We start from the raw sequence: 22,108 nt of genomic DNA, 5'->3' as shown, positions 1-22,108 counted from the left end.
TTCATTAATTAGAAAATAGAAAATGTTTAAGATTGATTATTGTGAGCTACGTGCACACATAAAACGACTTTATAAAAGGCCACGAAATACACCTCATACCATCGATTTGTTTGATATCATTATTTTCAAATCATTATAGAAAAATTGAAATATCACCAAAACAATAAAAAGAGCTACATGATAGTTTGGCGTGACCTACAAAGCGCAGGCAGAAAAGTAAATATGGCCGCCGTTCGAACAACTATCTTTTAATTGATCGTTAATCATACCATCGATAGTCGAAATACGAACCGGCGAAATACATTAGGGCTTCCAGCGTTCATCAATTATTCCTTAATAGTTGTATGTTAATGCAGTTTATAATAAAAATGTCTGTCGAGGTTTGGAGAAAAAAAAAGAACACTCCAACAGGACACTTTGTCATTTTTATTAATGGCCGCGGCAGATCGAAGGACTTTATAATTAGTTCGGTGTTTATATTGGATTATTATGTACGCTTTTTGTCGCTGTAGTTTAAAAATTCTTTGTCATATTTCCAACCGACGCGATGGTCGCTTTTGTTTGTATTCGATTGAAAAAAAAGACTCATTTCTTTTTTAAACTTATCGATATTGCAATATCAACTGTTTATAACGATATAATAATTTTTATTTTGTATATACGAAATGGGAATTAATTTTATCGCATTTTTGTGATAAATTCAATACATTATTGTTCAGTTAAAACATGTAGCATATACTAGATTAAGCTGTAGTCCAACAGCGAGCTCTAGATGCAGCTGAGTCCGCGAGTGCATGGTTTCTTCTGTTTTCAACTTGTTAATTTATTTTTGGGTGTATTTTATAGTTTATCGTGTATCAAACTTTCGAAGAAAACATCCAAATCTATTAGGTGATCATGATCAAGAGTAACACCTTTTGTGCCAGTAAGTGGTGTAGGTGTCTTATATTCAACGACACCGCAATCATTCCATGGCTGAATAACGTCACGTACCTAGGTCTCCACTTCGACCGGCGGTTAGGTTGGCATTCCCAAATCCAGAAAGATTCGGGGATGGCAAACCTGCTGTCTTCTCTGATCTGCCCTTCTAGCAGACTACCCATCTCCATCAAATGCTTATTCTACAATGTTAATTCGGTCCGTACTCGTCTACGGATCTAATGTCTACTTCAAGTTTGTTACACCCAACCAGGTCAAACGGCTTCAAGTTTTCGAAAATAAGCTCCTCAGGAGAATATTAAACGGTCCATGGTTTGTCAGAAACAATCAAATTCATAGGGAAACTGAGACTCCAGAAATCAGGCACTTCATATCTCAATCATTCCACAAACAACTACTCAGCTCAAGTTCTTCTGAAAAGCGCTTGCTGGGAGCTTAGCACCGCGTCACCGCCAAGCTCCCTCCCCCACTTTTCCAGACTGAAACGACCTCATCCGTCGCTACAGTCATAACTTTTGCCCCCATACAACAGTATCCAGTTGTGTTGCTGTTAACTCAGGTTCGCGAATCAATAGAATCGTCGGGTTCTCGTGCCCAATAACGGCTGCCCGATCAGCGGGTGCCATATCCCCAAATTTAATGCAGTAGCAGTAGCGATCCACAGGGGTCAACTGTGAGGCGGTTTCGGTGTAGTGTATTGGTAAGCCCAGAGGCAGTCCCACATAACCCGGTCCAACTTGTCACTCCAGGGCAAGTCTCCGCGACCAGGTATGCGTCATGCATTCCACCGCCTGGTTTTAGGCCAGAACAAAAAAAGGTCATATTCAGTGCAAAAATCAAACATTCCTATTCTACTATTAGAATCTTCTAGAATGTATAACTTTCCCACAGATTGATAAGTTATTTGTGGTACATCCTCCCAGAAATGTTTTTTGTTAAGGATCGTGTTGTCTTTTAGAGTTATCTTGACCTGGATAAACTACCACGAGAGTCGGTATATATTTTTGAACTTATTCTCAGTTTATGTTTTTATAACCAATCCTTGTACGAATGTATTGCAATCGCTTAATTTCCACCTGTAGTTATTTTTAATATTCAGGTTTTTCCTGGTCTTGTCCAGCCCTTTCCTATATTCTGTTTGTTTTTGTTGGCAGCAGGTTTTTTTTGACTTAAACAAGAGATATAAAACTTACCACAAAAGATGTATTGCTGGTTTTTAATTTTACATCTTTGTAGCTGCACAAATATCGTTTTCTTTTCAGTAAGCCGTCGGTAACAGAGTATTCAAGCCAGATGTATATTCTTAAAAAACATTAATTCGCACTTTAGTAACATGTAATAACTGGGTGGTTAATTTTGTTTATTATTTAATCGAGTAGCAACCTTGTTATTATTTGTTAGTAATATAGTTATGTTCAAATGTTAATACCTTGTTAAGGCGTTTGAACGGTTTTTGTTGTTTTTAAGTATTTACTATTAATACAGTAGCAACTTTATTATCATTTGTTGTTAACATACTTATGTTCAAATGTTAATAAATTGTTAGGGCTTTTAAACCTTTTTTTTGGTTTTGAAATGTTTACTCTTAATTTATATAATTACAACTAGCGTCGCAAAACAGTCGAAACAGTCGATAGTCAAAAAAACGACTGAAAATCGTAATTTCTATAGATATAATACGGTAGATATCTGATACTGATATTGGGTATATGGTTATTAGGTATTTTGAAAACTTGGGTAGAAGAACAATCTGTTGAGTTGGAGGATTTTAGTTTTTCGTGCTTTTTAGTAGTTGAATTTAACTGCTGAATACAGATGTATCCATTGGTATTGACTATATTGTTATTACGTATTTTAGAAACGTGTGACAATTTGGAAATAGGTGGTAACACCAAATAGAATTGTTATTAGTGATTAATTGAAATCTATATGGAGGTTTTAATATTTGCTTGTATAATAGCAATTTATTATGTACTGATATTGTACTGATGATTGTGATTTTCTTCCAATTAGCCAGTACATTTTCTTATATCTCAATTCCAGCTCTATTCTTTTCTTCTTTATATGTTCCTTCCAACGAAGTTTTGCATCGAGATTCATTCCGATATATTTAGCGTTGTTGCTATATAGAATGATTGTGTTATTTAATGTTATTGGTGCTTGTACGGTCTGTTTATAGGTGAACTACACATATACAGATGTACTTTCATTAATTCTTATTTTTCAAGCTTGTGTCCAATTATTTATATTGTCACTTGCCTGTTGTAATTTTCGTGAGGCTTCTTCACTATTGTCTCCGACAGCTATAATCGCAGTATCATCAGCAAATGTAGTCATCGTGATATTTTCCATTTGTGGTATATCACAAGTGTAAAGTAGGTAAAGCAAAGGTTCCAGTACACTTCCTTGTGGTACACCTGCTTTAGCTTCTTTTATCGTAGATTATGTTTCTTCTTGCTTGACTCTAAACATTCTGGTTGTAATGTATGATTTTAATAGTTCGGTGTGTTGTTTTGGTAGCATTTTCTCTAGTTTATGAACAAGGCCTTCAACTGAGTGAAAATAGCGACTGAAACAGTTGCTAGTAAAAAGTAGTTAATTGTTGTCAATGTTTGTTGTCAAAAAGTTGAAATTGACTATCGACTGTTTAGTTGATAGTCAATTTCAGTCGATAGTTCCCAACACTAGTAACAGCCAATAAAAGTCATCTAAAACGACCAAAACCAAATGTCTCTACGCACAAGATATCGAAAACTGAAAGCAGACTTATTGGTTGGGCTTATAGGCTCTCAAACCTAATGATGCTTGACCATTTTTGTAGAATCTGAACGTGCGAAATTTTAATTAATGATAGAACTAAAGTGGACGCGTTGATATTCATGGCAAGAGCGGAACGACCATGTTTTATATTTGTTAACTGCATAATGACGGTTCTTAGGCGAGATGATGATCTGGGGAGGTCTATCAGTGTCCGAGAGCAAGCGGTAACGTGTGCTATCTCCGTTTTTCGATCGACCACGAGGACGGCGTTAGAAAAGAATGCCGGACCGTAGTTAGTTACGGACGAATCGAGAGATAAGAGCGTCGAGAGTAAGACGAGAGCAGTGAAACGGCGAATTATAAAACAATTAAATAATTAAGGTCTTCCCGGTCCAAGACTTTTATAATATATAATTAAGGTTGCGGGGTCCGGCCGGGTCTAGATTTATATGTAATAATTATGAGATATGAACGCCGACCGACGGTTCAAAAGGTTTTAATTATTCGCAATTATCGAAAAATAAAATTTGCACAAAAATTTTCTCCAATTACCACCTGTAATTTATGAGTGTGTTATTATGTGTATCTGTGTGTGTGTGTGTGTGTGTGTTGGCAACTAGCAACGTTCGGCCGTTTGCCGCTCGGCGTTCTGCTTTTGTTTGTGTAATTTTTATCTTTTTACGCGGTCTACAAGAATTGGGGAAATGTAGTTTTTTTTAAAATTTATTTGGAACTTAAATTTAACTGTAGATATCTGATATTGATATTGGGATATGGTTATTACAGCGTTGGGAACTTTGGACTGAAATTGACTATCGATTGTTTACTAATTAACTACTTTTTACTTTCGACTGTTTCGGTCGACTGTTTTCTCTTGATCTGATCTGTTATAATCCAATAGAATAGTTATAGAGAAGATATTCGAAGAAAATGTTTGCTGTATCTTTGAGAGTATAAATATTTTCGAATGAACGATCGCCTATAAAAAACAAGACTGTTAGATATTTCCTATTCTTTGATTGTAATGAAAATTATAAAAGTTTTCGTACCTCAGTAAAAACCGGAAGATACATTTACACTCTCAAAGATAACTATTGACTGAAATCGACTGTTTCAGTCTCTATTTTCGGTCCGACTGATTTTGTTACTATTTACCATCGACTGTTTCAGTCGTGCACTTTTAGTTACTATGTTTGATTCTACTTGTTTCATTCGACTAACTTTTAACGTTCTGGCTCTGATCTGGATTTATATGTAATATATATAGTTTTATGATTTTTTTAGTAGTTTGCTTGTAAATGATAATAAATTGTATATTAATATAGCAGCAATTTGGCATTCCTATTTACAGATCCTCAGAACATTCAAATATAAAAGTAATTCTACTTCCTTTAAAATGAAATTATTAATTGCACGTTAATAGTATTCAATAATTAGTTTTTTTAGTTAGGTTTAGAAGTTAGTACCTGAAGGAATATGTACATCTCCGTCTCGCTGATACTACCGTTGTAAAATATAAGCACATATAAAATTAACTGTTCCAAGCAATTATCTCCGTCCTTTCCTCTCTCACAATTTATGCAGGAAAGGGTTCGTACATCTTCGTCTCACATCGGGAATTGAAAAAAACAGTCGAACCGTGCATTTGACTGGAAATAGTAATTACTATTTGCAGTCGCTAGTTTTTTGACTATCGACTGTTTTGCGACTATCGAGTGTTTTCAGTCGATAGTTCCCAACGCTAGTTATTACTTGTTTTAGAAACTTAGGAAGAAGAACAATCTGTTGAGTTGGAGTATTGTAGTTTTTCGTGTGTTTTTTTGGAACTTAAATTTGACTGTAGAATACCGATGTATTCATTAAATTTCGTAGAGATTTGATATTGATATTGGGTATATGGTTATTACGTATTTTAGAAACTTGGGAAGAAGAACAATATGTTGAGTCGGAGGATTGTAGATTTTCGTGCTTTTTTAGAAGTTGAATTTAACTGTTGAATACAGATGTATTCATTGGTATTTACTATATTGTTATTACCTATTTTAGAAGCGTCTGACAATTTGGAAATAAGTGGTAACACCAAGTAAAATTGTTATTAGTTTATAACTTTTTTTTTCTTCTCTATTCGGCGCCATCTGTTTCAAAACAATAAGCCAGTGTGTTGTCCAACTTCTAAACTGTTTGTTTGCTGTTGTCTTTTTTAATGGAAAAAGCTTCTATCTGTGTCTTATGTCTGTTGGTGAGATTTGGAGATGTCACATTTCTTCAGCTTTGGATGCTGTTTTTCTCCCACTTTGTTTATTTGTATATTGTGCAAGTCTCCTCTATTTTATGCTATGCTGACTTCTTTCCTGCTTAAGTACCTGTTGCTCATGTTTTAGGTATCATAATGAGCATATCCCTTAATGTTTTGCTCTGAAATCTTTCCAACATTTCAATGCTGCTATTGTTTTCCTCCCATAATGTCTCATAGTTGCTTGCTGTATGTCCATGTTGGCTTGTGATGGCTATGTTTACCATCATTTTGCTCTTATTGGTTAGAAGTTGGCATGAAGAAGTTTTTGAGTCAGACTGCACTTACAGGACGGCAGCGTCGTCAGCGTAGGTTGTAGTCATTGTCACCGGTCTCAGTACGCTGTCCTGTAAGTTTTGTCAAAGGCTTGACTTATATCCTATATATAATACCATCTGTTTTCCAGGCATCATGATGAAGCCTATATATATATACACCACAAGAACGAGCAGCAATAGTGACAATATTTAATTAAAATAATCGTTCCATTTTTGCCACTCAGAGGAAATTGCGTCAAAAATATCCTAATCGACCAGTGCCTCACAAAACCACAATTTATTTTTTACATACTAATTTTCGACAATACGGTACGACAGCAGACAGGCCTCGTCCTGGAGGACAACGGACGTCTCGTAACGCTATAAAATGTGGCTCTGGTGCGCGATATTATTGCAGAGTCCCCAAAAACATCAATTCGGAAACGTGCTTCCCAGATACACATTTCTGCACGCAGTTTAAGGCGAATTTTGAAAACTGATTTGAAATGTTCCCGTACAAAGTTCAATTAGTCAAAATTGCCACCGAGAGATCCTGGTTAACGAGTTGAGTACAGTAATTCAATCCTAAGGCTGTACGGTGAAAATGAAGATTTTTCGTCTAAACTGATAATGAGCGATAACGCCCATTTTCTTCTCAGTGCCTCCAATAAACAGAACAGTCGGTTTTACGAACACAAAATCCTTAATTAATTCATGAAACATCATTGCATTTATTAAAAACAACCGTATAGTGTAGTATTCGTGCAGGAAACATCATTGGTCCCTATTTTTTTGAAAATGACCAAAGCTGTTGCAGTTACTGTTACTGCTGAACGGTACAAGGACCGAAAATTGACAAAAGATTCGAAATTTTTTTTTGTTTGACATGGAAGAGCAAGGATTAGAGGACATGTGGTTTCAGCAAGATGGAGCCATACCACATACAGCTTGTTCAATAATTCAATTATTAAATGACGTTATTCTTCAAACACTAATTTCAGGAAGTGGCGATTTGGTATGGCCAGCGAGATCTCCAGATTTAACAGCACCAGACTTTTTCTTATGGGGTTTTTTAAAATCAAAAGTGTATCTGAATAAGCCCCAAACGATTCAACATCTTAAAGACAATATTCGTCACAAAATTGAAGAAATTCTGCTTCAGATGTTGGAGGATATCATGAAAAATGCCTTAAAAAGAGCCGAAAGTTTCAAGGCGAATCGCTGTCACAATTTAGCCGATACAATTTTTCATTCTTAACGTAAGTAAATGTAAAGACCAATTAAAGTTATTATGAAAACCAAACTTACTTATCTTTTCTTTGAGCAAAGTTACAGTCAATCAAAATGGTAGCGGTATTTTTGACCCACGTTGTATCATTGCATTGAATTTAAGATTGTTGGGTTTTATTGTTCATTTCTTGGTGTTCTATGGAACTGAATTTTAATATATAATGTTTTGCTAGAGTTTTATTTTCGGAGTATGGTCTTCAGTCAATGTATTATCTCAATGATATTACGAGATACATAATTCTCTAAAGAACAGAACTCACTGGTACCCTTAAGAACGACTTTTGACCTTATTGAATCCGCGTTCCGAAAAATATCTACTAATTACACCAAGTAATATAGGTTTTTTGAGGCTTGTTTCTTTGAGATGGGGATTCACGCAAAGTGAGATAGTGAGACGCACAAAATAGACACGGACGATCTCCAGCTACGTTTATATCAGGCCATTGAAATCTCTGCGCGGCGCGCGTAAATTATTTAATTGGTGCAAAATATTTTTTTAAATAATAGATGGAAAAACGTTCGGCCTGCCCACATCCGCGTCGCCTGGCCCGTTGTATGGTCGGCGGCCGTCGGCCAATTGGCGGGCGATCGCGCCGCGTCCGAAAAACTAGGCCGCGCACTAAAATATTGTTTCGGCCGAATATCATCATCAGCGATGCAAATCGAAAAAGATTAAATATTTGATATATTAATTGGCTGGGTTTGGCGGCCGCCGATGCCGAACGCTCCGCCTTTGTTTGGACTCACCAGCCCCCGTGCCCGTGCCGGCATCGACGCCACCACCGCCACCGCCTGCCTCCACACCCCCGTCCCCTTCTCACCAGCTCGACTTTTTTGTCGGCGAAAAAGAACGGGAAAGGAGTTTGTTTGGGGAATTAACGAGTGTTTTTTCGGCCTTGTTTGTTGACGTTGCCGATATTGTTTTTCGTCAAATTTCCAATTGGATTTTAATATTTCATCTTCGGAATAGCATTGGCCCGAGACAACTATCGCCGCTGGTACATATCTGTTATTCCTTCGATCGGAACTGATACTAGAGCAATTTTATATCTCCGTTTCATTCAATTATTACCATTATGCTGTTCAGATTTTCGCCTCCACCATTTTATAATATACTAGCACACCCGACAGAGATTGTCCTCTTTAAACGTCATTTTTCATACCAAGTGACGTATAATAGACTATTTCAATGATTTTAATCTTTGTTTGGCAACAACAACATTTTAATTTCATCCCAGAATAACAATGGAAGTGAAACTTTTCCTGATGTTCAACAAAGATCATACATGTGGTGCATAGTCTGTTACGGTGTCATATTTTAACATAACGTGCCTCTCTTTGTCTCAACCTTTTAGCTCGAGGACGTTCATTGTATTGAATATGGTGTCTTAAACTTACATAATCCGGCAAGTATTCGTCCGTCCTTCTATTTAACCAATAGTTACGGACTTTTTTTCGGCCTCGTTGACGTTGCCGATATTATTTTTCGTCAAATTTCCAATTGGATTTTAATATTTCATCTTCGGAATAACATTGGCCCGAGACAACTATTGCTGCTGGTACATCTCTGTTATTCATTCGATCGGAACTGAAATCGGAATGGTCCTGTATCTTCGTTTCATTCAAGTATTACCATTATACTAATCAGATTTTCGCCTTCACCATTTTATAATATATTAGCACACCCCACAGAAGTTGTCCTGCTCAAGCGTCATTTTTCATACCAAGTGACGTATAATACAGTTTTTCAACGATTTTAATCTTTGTTTGAACACACGTTATATGATGACCATGCATTGATGTTTGATCTGGCAACAACAACATTTTAATTTCATCCCAGAATAACAATGGAATTGAAACTTTTCCTGATGTTCAACAAAGATCGTGCATGTGGTGCATAGTCTGTTACGGTGTCATATTTTAACATAACGTGCCTCTCTTTGTCTCAACCTTTTAGCTCGAGGACGTTCATTGTATTGAATATGGTGTCTTAAACTTACATTATCCGGCAAGTATTCGTCCGTCCTTCTATTTAACCAATAGTTACGGACTTTTTTTCGGCCTTGTTGACGTTGCCGATATTATTTTTCGTCAAATTTCCAATTGGATTTTAATATTTCATCTTCGAAATAACATTGGCCCGAGACAACTATTGCTGCTGGTACATCTCTGTTATTCATTCGATCGGAACTGAAATCGGAATGGTCCTGTATCTTCGTTTCATTCAAGTATTACCATTATACTGATCAGATTTTCGCCTTCACCATTTTATAATATACTAGCACACCCGACAGAGGTTGTCCTGCTCAAACGTCATTTTTCATACCAAGTGACGTATAATACAGTTTTTCAACGATTTTAATCTTTGTTTGAACACACGTTATATGATGACCATGCATTGATGTTTGATCTGGCAACCACAACATTTTAATTTCATCCCAGAATAACAATGGAATTGAAACTTTTCCTGATGTTCAACAAAGATCATACATGTGGTGCATGGGCTGTTACGGTGTCATATTTTAACATAACGTGCCTCTCTTTGTCTCAACCTTTTAGCTCGAGGACGTTCATTGTATTGAATATGGTGTCTTAAACTTACATTATCCGGCAAGTATTCGTCCGTCCTTCTATTTAACCAATAGTTACGGACTTTTTTTCGGCCTCGTTGACGTTGCCGATATTATTTTTCGTCAAATTTCCGATTGGATTTTAATATTTCATCTTCGGAATAACATTGGCCCGAGACAACTATTGCTGCTGGTACATCTCTGTTATTCATTCGATCGGAACTGAAATCGGAATGGTCCTGTATCTTCGTTTCATTCAAGTATTACCATTATACTAATCAGATTTTCGCCTTCACCATTTTATAATATATTAGCACACCCCACAGAAGTTGTCCTGCTCAAGCGTCATTTTTCATACCAAGTGACGTATAATACAGTTTTTCAACGATTTTAATCTTAGTTTGAACACACGTTATATGATGACCATGCATTGATGTTTGATCTGGCAACAACAACATTTTAATTTCATCCCAGAATAACAATGGAATTGAAACTTTTCCTGATGTTCAACAAAGATCGTACATGTGATGCATAGTCTGTTACGGTGTCATATTTTAACATGACGTGCCTCTCTTTGTCTGAACCTTTTAGCTCGAGGACGTTCATTGTAATGAATATGGTGTCTTAAACTTACATTATCCGGCAAATATTCGTCGGTCGTTCTATTTAATCAATAGTTACGGACTTTTTTTTTGGCCTTGTTGACGCTGCCGATATTATTTTTCGTCAAATTTCCAATTGGATTTTAATATTTCATCTTCGGAATAACATTGGCCCGAGACAACTATTGCTGCTGGCACATCTCTGTTATTCATTCGATCGGAACTGAAATCGGAATGGTCCTGTATCTTCGTTTCATTCAAGTATTACCATTATACTGCTCAGATTTTTGCCTTCACCATTTTATAATATACTAGCACACCCGACAGAGGTTGTCCTGCTCAAGCGTCATTTTTCATACCAAGTGACGTATAATACAGTTTTTCAACGATTTTAATCTTAGTTTGAACACACGTTATATGATGACCATGCATTGATGTTTGATCTGGCAACAACAACATTTTAATTTCATCCCAGAATAACAATTGCATTGAAACATTTCCTGATGTTCAACAAAGATCGTACATGTGATGCATAGTCTGTTACGGTGTCATATTTTAACATGACGTGCCTCTCTTTGTCTGAACCTTTTAGCTCGAGGACTTTCATTGTAATGAATATGGTGTCTTAAACTTACATTATCCGGCAAATATTCGTCGGTCGTTCTATTTAATCAATAGTTACGGACTTTTTTTTTGGCCTTGTTGACGCTGCCGATATTATTTTTCGTCAAATTTCCAATTGGATTTTAATATTTCATCTTCGGAATAACATTGGCCCGAGACAACTATCGCCGCTGGTACATATCTGTTATTCATTCGATCGGAACTGAAATCGGAATGGTCCTGTATCTTCGTTTCATTCAAGTATTACCATTATACTAATCAGATTTTCGCCTTCACCATTTTATAATATACTAGCACACCCGACAGAGGTTGTCCTGCTCAAACGTCATTTTTTATACCAAGTGACATAATTCAGTTTTTCAACGATTTTAATCTTTGTTTGAACGTTATATGATGACCATGCATTGATGCTTGATCTGGCAACCACAACATTTTAACTTCATCTCAGAATAACAATGGATGTGGAACTTTTCCTGGAGCACAACAAAGATTGTACATGTGATGCATAGTCCGTTATGGTGTCATATTTTAATATGACGTGCATCTCGTTGTCTCAATCTTTTAGCTTTTAGACGTTCATTGTATTGAATATGGTGTTTTAAATTAAACTTACATTATCCGGCAAGTTACGGACTTTTTCGCATTGTGTGTACGTCGACCAATATTTTCTGTTCGCCCTCGAAGAGGTGGCACTTTGTTTTAATAAATACGCAACAATTAAATATATAGTCTATCCAAAGTTTATTTGTATATGCGTCATCAAGATGTTTAACGTATTGTCTGCCGCAATTTGTAAATTCATTTTAGAATCAGACAATATTTTCCTTCTCATTTTATTCTAGTTTAAAATTACGCTGTCTGGTTAGTTCGAACACTTAAACGAATGAGCTTGTCAAAGTCGTTTGTTGTCAAACGTATGCAGAATTCTTGAAAGCAATAGTGATAAAAGGTTATAACTCTAACCTATAAACTATTATGACTGTATAATTAACTGTATGTTTTTAGATGTACTATAATGTTAAAATAAATTATATTTGTTAAAATTTTGTTCAACTATTTTATTTAGATTAGAATTTTGTTGCATGTTAAAGCCAAATTGAACTAAAACTCAGAGTTGATGCGGCAACATTGCGACGTTTTAACGTCACAAATTTTGATGACGGATATATAAGTAAACTTTGAATATACTATAGTAAAATATACCCACTTATAAGTCAGCAAATATCTTCGAATCAATTATCTTTCATTTCACTTTCAATTTTCAATCAATCGTTGAACAATCTTTAAGATCAGACGAATACATTAATGTTATAGGAATTAAGATCAGTTTAGCTTGATCTGTCAAAGACAGCATATTTTACTTTTAATATTACAAACAATTTATCAATATCAATAATATTTAATTTATTATATAATTTACGCCAGTTGAAATCAATAATATTTTTAATAAATCCTCCTGGAACTTTTTGAGCCGCCTACCTGGCGTAACTGTGGTCATATATCATTCCCGCTGGCAGCGGTGTTACCTGAAGACGAGGTTTGGGCAGTGGATGGTCGAACACTAAATTCGAAAGTACCCTTCAATAATCTCGCAGGTAAACGTCTTGAGGTTGCCAGATATTCCTTATCATGTACAAGTTGGCGCTGCTAACACCTCGCCCGTGTTCAACATCTGGGATTATATTTCTAGGTATTTTGTGGACTGTTATTCCACGATGTCAAATTCGACACGTCTCAAGGTCACTACATAGTTAAGTGAAGTTCGGCAAAAAGTGTACTATAAGAATGTAAAAGGTGGATAGAAGGTGCTCAAAGTCCTCTAGCCATAATCTATTCTTGTCAGGAAACATTCTAGGTTTATAAACACCTCTAGTCCCTGGATTCCTGCCACATGTACCACAGTTCACAGTGTAAGGCCACCATAGGCGGATTGCAGTAGCTCAATTTCTCAGCCGTAAACCATTGGCTTTTGGAGTCATCGAACAGCTTGTCTTGTGAGACCATCCCATACAGGGGCACAATGGAAGAAGAAGACTGAACAAGTTACATGTTCTTTCCATAAAATAAAATGTAATTTTTGAACGATTTAAAAGTTTTCGTCTTTTAAGCCCTTTCACGTTTCGTGGCTTGTATTCCTATCATTTAGGCTTTATACAAATGTAGATTTATATTATAATTACATTTTTTCTAATTAACTTTTTTTTTGTTTCAGGTGGATGATCGTAGCACATATTTCAATTATAGTTATTGGTAAGTTTTATTATTTTTTATTATGTATTATTTTTACTTATGTAATTTTTTTTTCAACACTGACCTCGAATTTTGAGCCAATTTGAGTAATTGATGCTTATTTGCTGACTGTTTAGTTTTTTACGTTTAAATCAAAGGAAATTTTTCCTTATGGTGATCGAATACTGTTGCCAACTTATAACATTGTAGATAAATCTTGAAAATTAGAAAAAGATAGTTTTTGTTTAATTATCTGCTCTATCAGAAAATGTATGAGTACTTGAGATTGTGGAATTTCTGCTATTGGGCTTATCTAATTATCATTAATTCTATTTATAAATGTTATAAATAATTTGTGTATATTCCTTTAGCTAGTGTTACATTCGAAGATATTCCTAATATAGAAGTGAAGAAGTTTGAGATCACGTATGTGTCGCATTATTTACACGGAAACAGTGTTGTTTATCCCCTGTATATTTTTTCGTATCTTAACTTTTCTATCTTAAATATTCAAATGTATAAAGAGTATAAAATGTATAAAATCAAATGTATAAAAAATGTCAAGAGTGTAAAATCCGACAAGGAAAATGATCTCATTCACGCCAGTAACCAGGCTGGGTAAGACCAAATGTCTTTTGGGATGATTTCTAAAGTTGGTCACTCGCCAGTCGGTAGGATTAATGCTGAGGACCGTGGTTCGGAGCCCATGTTAAACTTTAGACCCAGTCCAGATAAACCTTTAGTTGGTAAAAGGAGACTATAATATATATATATATATATATATATATATATATATATATATATATATATATATATATATATATATATATATATAATATATATATATATATATATATATAAAGGAAATATTTTTAATATATATATTTTTTAGTATTGCCCTTATTGAGTGTTTTTTATTATAACTATTAGGTAGTTATGTTAGAGATTTAATGAATAGACAATATAAATATAATATCCTTGCTGGTTGTAACTGAAAATGTATACGAATGTATATGTTGCATCACCTTAATTATTTAACTTGTTTATTATACGCCAACATAATTAACTATAATATATAGTAGCAATTAAATCGGTTCAATATTAAAATAGATAATTAAATATATACCGACGTTATGTGCTAGTATAAATATAATAAATAACAATTTTAATATGCAATCATATATGTTTGTTATTCGAGGTCTGCGGTGTCTGTGAACGAATTTTGATGGATTTTGGTGGATTCAGAGCCTTAACATGATAAATTGTGCTTATTACATACACTGTTGTGGTATAATTGAGTATATTTCAAATAATGTAGTGCTTGGACTACAAAACTACAATCAAGGACAATAATGTGAAAAAATATACAATGCCATAATATTGTCGGTCAATTTTGTGTGTGTGTGAATAGGTGTGACTTAATTTTAAAGTTTTGAAAAATCTTTTCTTGAAGTACTGTTCAAATGTTCTTTTTCTCTGCAGCATTTGAATCTCACTTTTAGGCTCTCTAATCATTAAGACTATAAAGAGCTGATATTTATTTTCAGTTAAATAATTTTTAAGTTGTAAAGCATACTCGGTAATTATCTCAAATAGAGCGTTGAATTAACATTGTGTCGCGAATCTTGGATCTATGAGCCCCAAACAGTACAACGTTCCCCTGCATGTGTTTTCCAAAACCTGATCCAACCAAAGTGATTCGAGCGCGAAGAATTTTGAAACAAATGATTGTTTGCTTCTTCAAAAAACTGGATATGTGGCAACCTTGTCCTTAGAACAATGTATTATGGTGAATTCTGTACGATACAAAGCTATTGGTTAGTCATGAATGCTTCATAAAATACGAAAAAAGAGCCAGACACAACCACACATTCGACTGACCAAAAGATCGAATTGATGGTACGGCCCTGATTTAGCACCATTTGAAAGACTCTTCTCCTTTATGCATTCAAAAACCGTGTATTGGAGGTAGCTCAATCAGAGTGAAAAAATTGTTATGAATATTAGTTCAAGCACAAGTAGAAGTATATGGATTATCATGGAAAATGCTTAGAAAAATAATAAAGTTATTTTCGTTGAAAAATTACTGTCTTTTCATTATTAGTGCAAACAGCAACCCTTATAATAATATATTGTCAAGTCGTACTAGTCTGTCTGTTCTAATCTACAATTTTTTAATATTGTTCATTATTAAAAATGTGTTAGTAATGTTCATGTACCAATTAACATTCCTGCTTTTTTTCATAAATATGACTGCATTGAAAATGTTTTAAATCATTGAATAGACTTCAAAAAATAAATAAAGAACTTACTAAAAAGTGAAAATATATAATAGTCGTTTTAATAACTAAATAAAAAATAAACAAAAAGCTCTCTACTACACGTATTTTATATTCTACTATATACACACAATTTAGCTTAATACCTACCTAAGCCTATTTATTTATTTACAATATTATTTTAACTACTTCTAACTACTTTAAAGTCGGTACGTTTCTTCGAGTTTTCTTCGATTTCCCCGGATTCCACCATTAAATCCTGACTTGGTTCCAATGGGACCACCCCGGATGTGCACTCTTTCGAATAAGAAAAGAATTTTGAGTCGGTCCACTATGGACGAATAAATCCGTGAACATATTTAAAAAAATACACACTCGAACATAGAAGCTCCTCCTTTTTTGAAGTTCTTTAAAAATGGTTTAATCCTTGTTTTTAGTATGTCCGGCTCGAATCTTATCCAAGAGTCGAAGTACTTCTGTTTTAGTATATGAATGGAGGCTCTCTTCATGCCTCTTTACGATTTTCTTGATTTTCTTAGTAACAATCGGTATTTGAAGGTCTCGGTGTATGTAATCATTTTTATAATATCTACGACACCTCTTATTTTATTCTGAAAAATTCATCTCATATATCTTCCAAATGTATTTTGTTTATATTACTTTTCGCCGAATATCGCCTTAATTGGATTCCATAGCACCATGTGGGATTTGGAATTTGCCTATAACAACTTATTATTTATCCAACCAATCGTGTTTTCGAAATATACTTTAAATCCAGTTTCTTTTTGATTTAATGTCATCCTGTGGCTGCACTGGAAACATAGAAATGGCTATAGTGAATAAAGTGCTGCAACAAATGGAGATCTTGTACATCGAATCTAATTAGAAAGGACGAAAGATGGACATCCACCTATTCTACAAGTATAAGTGTTATATAGCTCCAATACGTCACCGCCTCTTTCAATGAAAGGATAATAGTTTTTGTATAATAAATTAAAAGTTGTTATTGTACAGTTGTTTCTAAACCTAGGCCCTAAAACAAAAACTATATTTAAGAAAAGGAATATAAAATAATCACCTTAAATATATAAAAAGAGACATCAGAATAAATGATGCAAGAACTTACCTTAACTTACTCAATAAATGGCAAAATAAATAATGCAAATCAGCGTGCGAGATCTTGATGTTCGCGGTGGTCAGGTGATAATTCTGCAAACATAATAAAATGTACCTGAGCAACCAATTTTCAATGACAGGGGTGAAATTATTTTTTTTATTATTTAATTAATACATTGTTACTAGTCGTTTCCATCTAACCCACAATTTGTCTTTATGCTAACTTAAATCTAGGTATATAACTAGGAGGACCTATAGGCCCTAACTCAGTTTCTGGTGAGATAATGTTTATACATGTCACTGCTGAATTTTTTATTATATGCACCTCAGTACACAACACTACACAAGATCAGATGGTTTGATTCTTTTGAGTCTGTGTCCTGTTCTGGTGGTATCCAATAGTTGCAATATGTTAATATTAGTATGAGAATGAAGTCTTTCCTCATGCCCCCTTGCAATTCTCTTGATTTCTTAACTGACTGTGGGTATCTGAAGGTCTCGATGTAGGTAATCAGTCCTATAGTATTTGGGTGCACCCACAATACCTCTCAGGACTTTGTTCTGAAAAATTTGTATTTTATTAATGTCACTCTTTGCAGAACATCCCCATAATTTAACTCCGTATGTCCATATAGGTTTCAATAATTGCTTATATAATAACAATTTATTATGTACTGATAATTGTGATTTTCTTCCAATTAGCCAGTACATTTTCCTATATTTCAATTCCAGTTCTTTTCTTTCCTTCTTTATATGTTCCTTCCAGCGAAGTTTTGCATCGAGATTCATTCCGAGATATTTAGCGTTGTTGCTATGTGGAACGATAGTGCTGTGATTTAATGTTATTGGTGCTCGTACGGTCTGTTTATAGGTAAACTGCACATGTACAGATTTACTTTAATTGATTCTTATTTTCCAAGCTTGTGTCCAATTATTTATATTATCACTTGCTTGTTGCAATTTTCGTGAGGCTTCTTCACTATTGTCTCCGACAGCTATATCCATCGTAAATTAAAATATAATTGACATATTACGAGATAGGTGCTTCTATTGTCAGGTAATTAAAATATAACGTTACTGACAGTCAAAATACTGATATAATAGTATCGGTAATAATGGCATGGATAAATGAATATGTCGACAAATACTGATAATAGATGGTCTCGATAATCTCAAATAAAGGCGAAGAGAATGGTAGGAAATAAAATGATAGATAAACCAGGATGTTTAATAATAATCTTAGTTCATAGTAGTCAATAATTGACGAACAATCACTATAAAACAGACAATAACGGTATCTGATAGCAATTTTAAACTATGCTAGGATGAAGTATGACATGTGCACGCGGTACGAAGGGAATGTAGCGCGCAATGTACCAGCTCATACCTTGACACCAACAATAATGGACCTGCAATGAGATCAAGGCGGTAGACGCAAATTCCTATTATATATTCTGCGATTACCGTTAGTTATACTCGCCAGGATAGAGCTAAACTGTTCTGCACTTACTTCTCCTTACTCCGACTATGATGAACGTCCAATGCATACAAGGGAAAAAGCCAGAGGCAAACACGCCCCCAAGCAAATACGCTTTCATCAAGAGCCGGCAGTAACCACGTTTGGTGGCGTATATATATGCTTCAGATAGTCAATAAACCACATATAATGGATGTATATAGCCAACAAACAACATATCATGGAAAATAGCGATAATAACGATAATTGATAGCATGTGCAACATGTGCATACGGTACGAAGGGAAAGTAGCACGCGACGTACCAGCTTTTGTCCTAACACTAACCATAATGACGTGCAATGAGATCAAGGGAAGTAACCCAAGAGGTCTGCTGTCACTAAGATTAGTAGGCTTCGCTAGGATTACTAGGACTGTTACTAGTGCACTCATTTCTTCAGCTCCAGCTATGATGGACGTGCAATGCGTACAAGGGAGAAACTTAAAAGCCACACGCTAGATACGCTGCCACCAAGAGCCAGCAGAAACCACTTTCGGTGCCGTTTATGTACGCTTAATCCATAGATCATAACTACGCATCAGTAACTTGAGCCACTTTGACGTTAGTTTATGGATTATAATATTGTTATAATTTATATTTACAGTTGCAACCATAAAACTAATATCTTTGATTTACCATAATCTAAAAATTATGGAGAATATGCGACGGGCTGAGGAAATAATAAGATAGAGTGGAATAAAAGATATAACGATGGTTGGATGAATAATAAAAAAAGTAGAGCATAATGAATAGAGAATAATAAGTAAAAGTAATAAATAGAGAATTATAGATTAGCAATAATAAATTTAAAATAACAAATGGAATACGAGAAATGAACGCTAATATAGGTATAGAATAAAAATTAGAAGATAATAAATTGAGATTTAAAAAAATAATAAATGATAAATAAAAAGAGAAAATTGGAATACTCGTGAACAAACTTACCATTTGATCAAGCTTAGCTTGGACCCTGGCCATCGCGTCTTCAGAAATGGACTTGTATGAAGTTCTAACATCTCTAGGATGTGATCACATCTGGCAAATACAACCCCCAAAGACTGTTGCCATTCATTGCCATTTGCAATTATTTCTGTTGATAAGTATTGGCAACGGTGACAAACTATATAATTAAAACAAAACGACAATCCCGCCTAGTTTCATTATATTATCATTCACACTGTTTTTTTAAACCACTTGAACGACCCAAAAATTAAAAGGTCTAAAATATCGAACTACGAGATGTAATTCTAAGTACCCTGACATTCGGAAAGATTTATGATTTCCTTGAATGCTACGTGTCTCTGTCTGTATTTTAGGATAAAAAAATTCGATAAAATATAAACAAATAAATCTCGGTTTTACATTATTTACAATAACAGCATACGATCATAACCAAGGGCCATTTCCTATGACGTAAATCGTCTTCGTGATGTCGAGAAGGTGGTAAAGCCGCGCATCGGCATTATCACCCATGCCCGCTAAGCCAGCTCGTATGCGTGGCTTTCGTCATTCCCTCTCGGCCTTAACAAGGTGGACGGGCGCCGGGACGCGGGCACGGGCAGGCGGCGCGGGCGAGGGCGGCCGGTTTGACCCCGGGGGGACGTCGGGGGTCGCGATAAGCCGGCCCGAGTGCCAAAGGGCCGCGTTATCGATGCCGGGGTCGGAGTCTTCTGTTTGCCGCTCGGACGGGCGGAAACTCGTATTTATGGGCAATCGGTGAAATATCGGTTATTGGGGCTGGGCGAGTCGTATGAAGGGACACCGTAGGGGATCGGAAGCGAGTGGGGGGAGGCGGACGGTTGACCCTTTTTGTCGCCCGGACCACATTGGTGACGTTTTGACGGTTGCCAAGCGCCGCGGTTTGATGATGATGGACCGTACGAGATAGTATTTCAAATTTATATATATATATATATATATATATATATATAGTGAAATAAATATATAGATATGCCTATAGATGACTCCCATATTTTTTTTATATTATATATGCTTAGTACAATCTTAATTTACAAATTAATTTGTTACTATTGTTCTATTGTGCTTGCATTGATACTCAAGCAAAACGAGTATGGGATTAATATATCAGTGTATATTTCCCAAATTAAAATGAAACTAATCTACTTAAGCGAAAGTTAAAATACACTTATACACTAAACAAGTTCGTGTGGTTTGGTTCGCTTCAATCTTCTAATTTTCTGCTTGTTGTCCTGTAGCTGTATTGCTTCCACGTTGCTGTGATTTAGCAACCTTATTTCATGTTTGAAGGTGAAGTCTTGGATCACTTCGTGCATCCATTTGATTTCGATGTCATCGTGCAGCTCTTCGTTGGTTACGTAGCGATAAGCATTGGTAGTTATTCGTAGAACTTTTTATTGGGTGCATTAGATTACTATGTGGTATGATGTTTTAGTGCAACCCCGTATTTGCACCACATAGGTCCTAATAGGCTTTGTGGTTGACATTACCTTGTGGAACTCCACTCGAAACTCTAAATTTTCTTTCCGCGGTAACAAGTTGCTCATTTTGTAGATTAATCCCAAATGGTGACTGGTGGCCCGACCAAATGCTTGTCAGACGTCCAGGAATATTGTAGCGAAGTATCTATTTTCGTCGAATACCTTTTCAACAACTGCTGTTACTTTGTGCACTTGGTAGATTGTCGAGCGGTGATTTCGATATCCAAACTGAAGAAGTGGTGTTGTTATAAATGGTTTAATACGTTTTAACAGCAGTTTCTCAAATAATTTTGATATCGTAGGTAACAGCGAAATAGTCCTGTAAATCCAACTTGTTCTGTCGATTTGTCTCTTTTAATAACCTAGGTGAAATAGCATCAATTCCAAGAGCCTTTTTAGGATTGAGGTTGTTGTCGGTTTCATTTTTCATTTTTCATTTTGATCATTTTTAACAGGCGGTACTCTAATACTTGGTCTTTTAAATCTCCGAGTTGCTTTCCATAGCGAGTAATCTTTGTCTGCTTCCAGGCTTGATTCACTTGCATATTTCCCGAAGCAACTCTATTTTGCATCATGTGATAAAGAATCAAGTTGGAGCGGTATAGGAATGAGCGCGTTAGCTCACATCTTATTTATTTGTTGTGTTTTTTGCTAGAAACCTTCCGGTTGTACCACAAAACATCAGCTGAAGCATTAGAAAGTTGTTACTACGATTCCAAAACCAAACCTTTCAGAATACAAATAATGCTTGAATCATACATATTGTACCAGTTTTCTTAATACATGCTTTTTTAAAGGGGGTAATCATTCGAAGACATGCAAGCACCTGGTATACAGCGAAAAAAATGTATAGATATACGGATAGATGCTAAGACTGTTGAATATCGCTTGAAGGATTCCCATCATTTGATGAAGGATCAAGTCGGAGCGGTATAGGAACGAGCGCGTTAGCTCACGCCTTATTTATTTGTTGTTTTTTTGCTAGAAACCTTCCGGTTATACCACAAAACATCAGCTGAAGAATTAGAAAGTTGTTACTACGATTCCAAAACCAAACCTTTCAGAATACAAATAATGCTTGAATCATACATATTGTACCAGTTTTTTTAATACATGCTTTTTTTAAAGGGGATAATCATTCGAAGACATGCAAGCACCTGGTATACAGCGAAAAA

At 35.3% G+C, this 22,108-nt stretch overlaps 1 protein-coding gene across 5 annotated transcripts in view; it reads left to right on the top strand.

Moving 5' to 3' along the window:
• Nucleotides 1-22,108, top strand: part of LOC143204137 (protein bric-a-brac 1) — a 979,343-nt gene that overhangs the window by 101,312 nt on the left and 855,923 nt on the right. For all 5 annotated transcript variants that reach the window (XM_076416604.1, XM_076416602.1, XM_076416603.1 and 2 more), the window contains exon 3: nt 13,548-13,585. The gene's annotated coding sequence lies outside the window, so the exon portion shown is untranslated. The remainder of the gene's footprint in view (nt 1-13,547; nt 13,586-22,108) is intronic.

Source organism: Rhynchophorus ferrugineus, unplaced genomic scaffold, assembly GCF_030347505.1.
Source record: "Rhynchophorus ferrugineus isolate W39M unplaced genomic scaffold, kcgeb_rfMv2 rfM10, whole genome shotgun sequence".
NCBI classification, from domain to species: domain Eukaryota; kingdom Metazoa; phylum Arthropoda; class Insecta; order Coleoptera; family Curculionidae; genus Rhynchophorus; species Rhynchophorus ferrugineus.
Note: the sequence above shows the minus strand (reverse complement) of the source record. Positions and strands in the feature narration are given on the sequence as shown.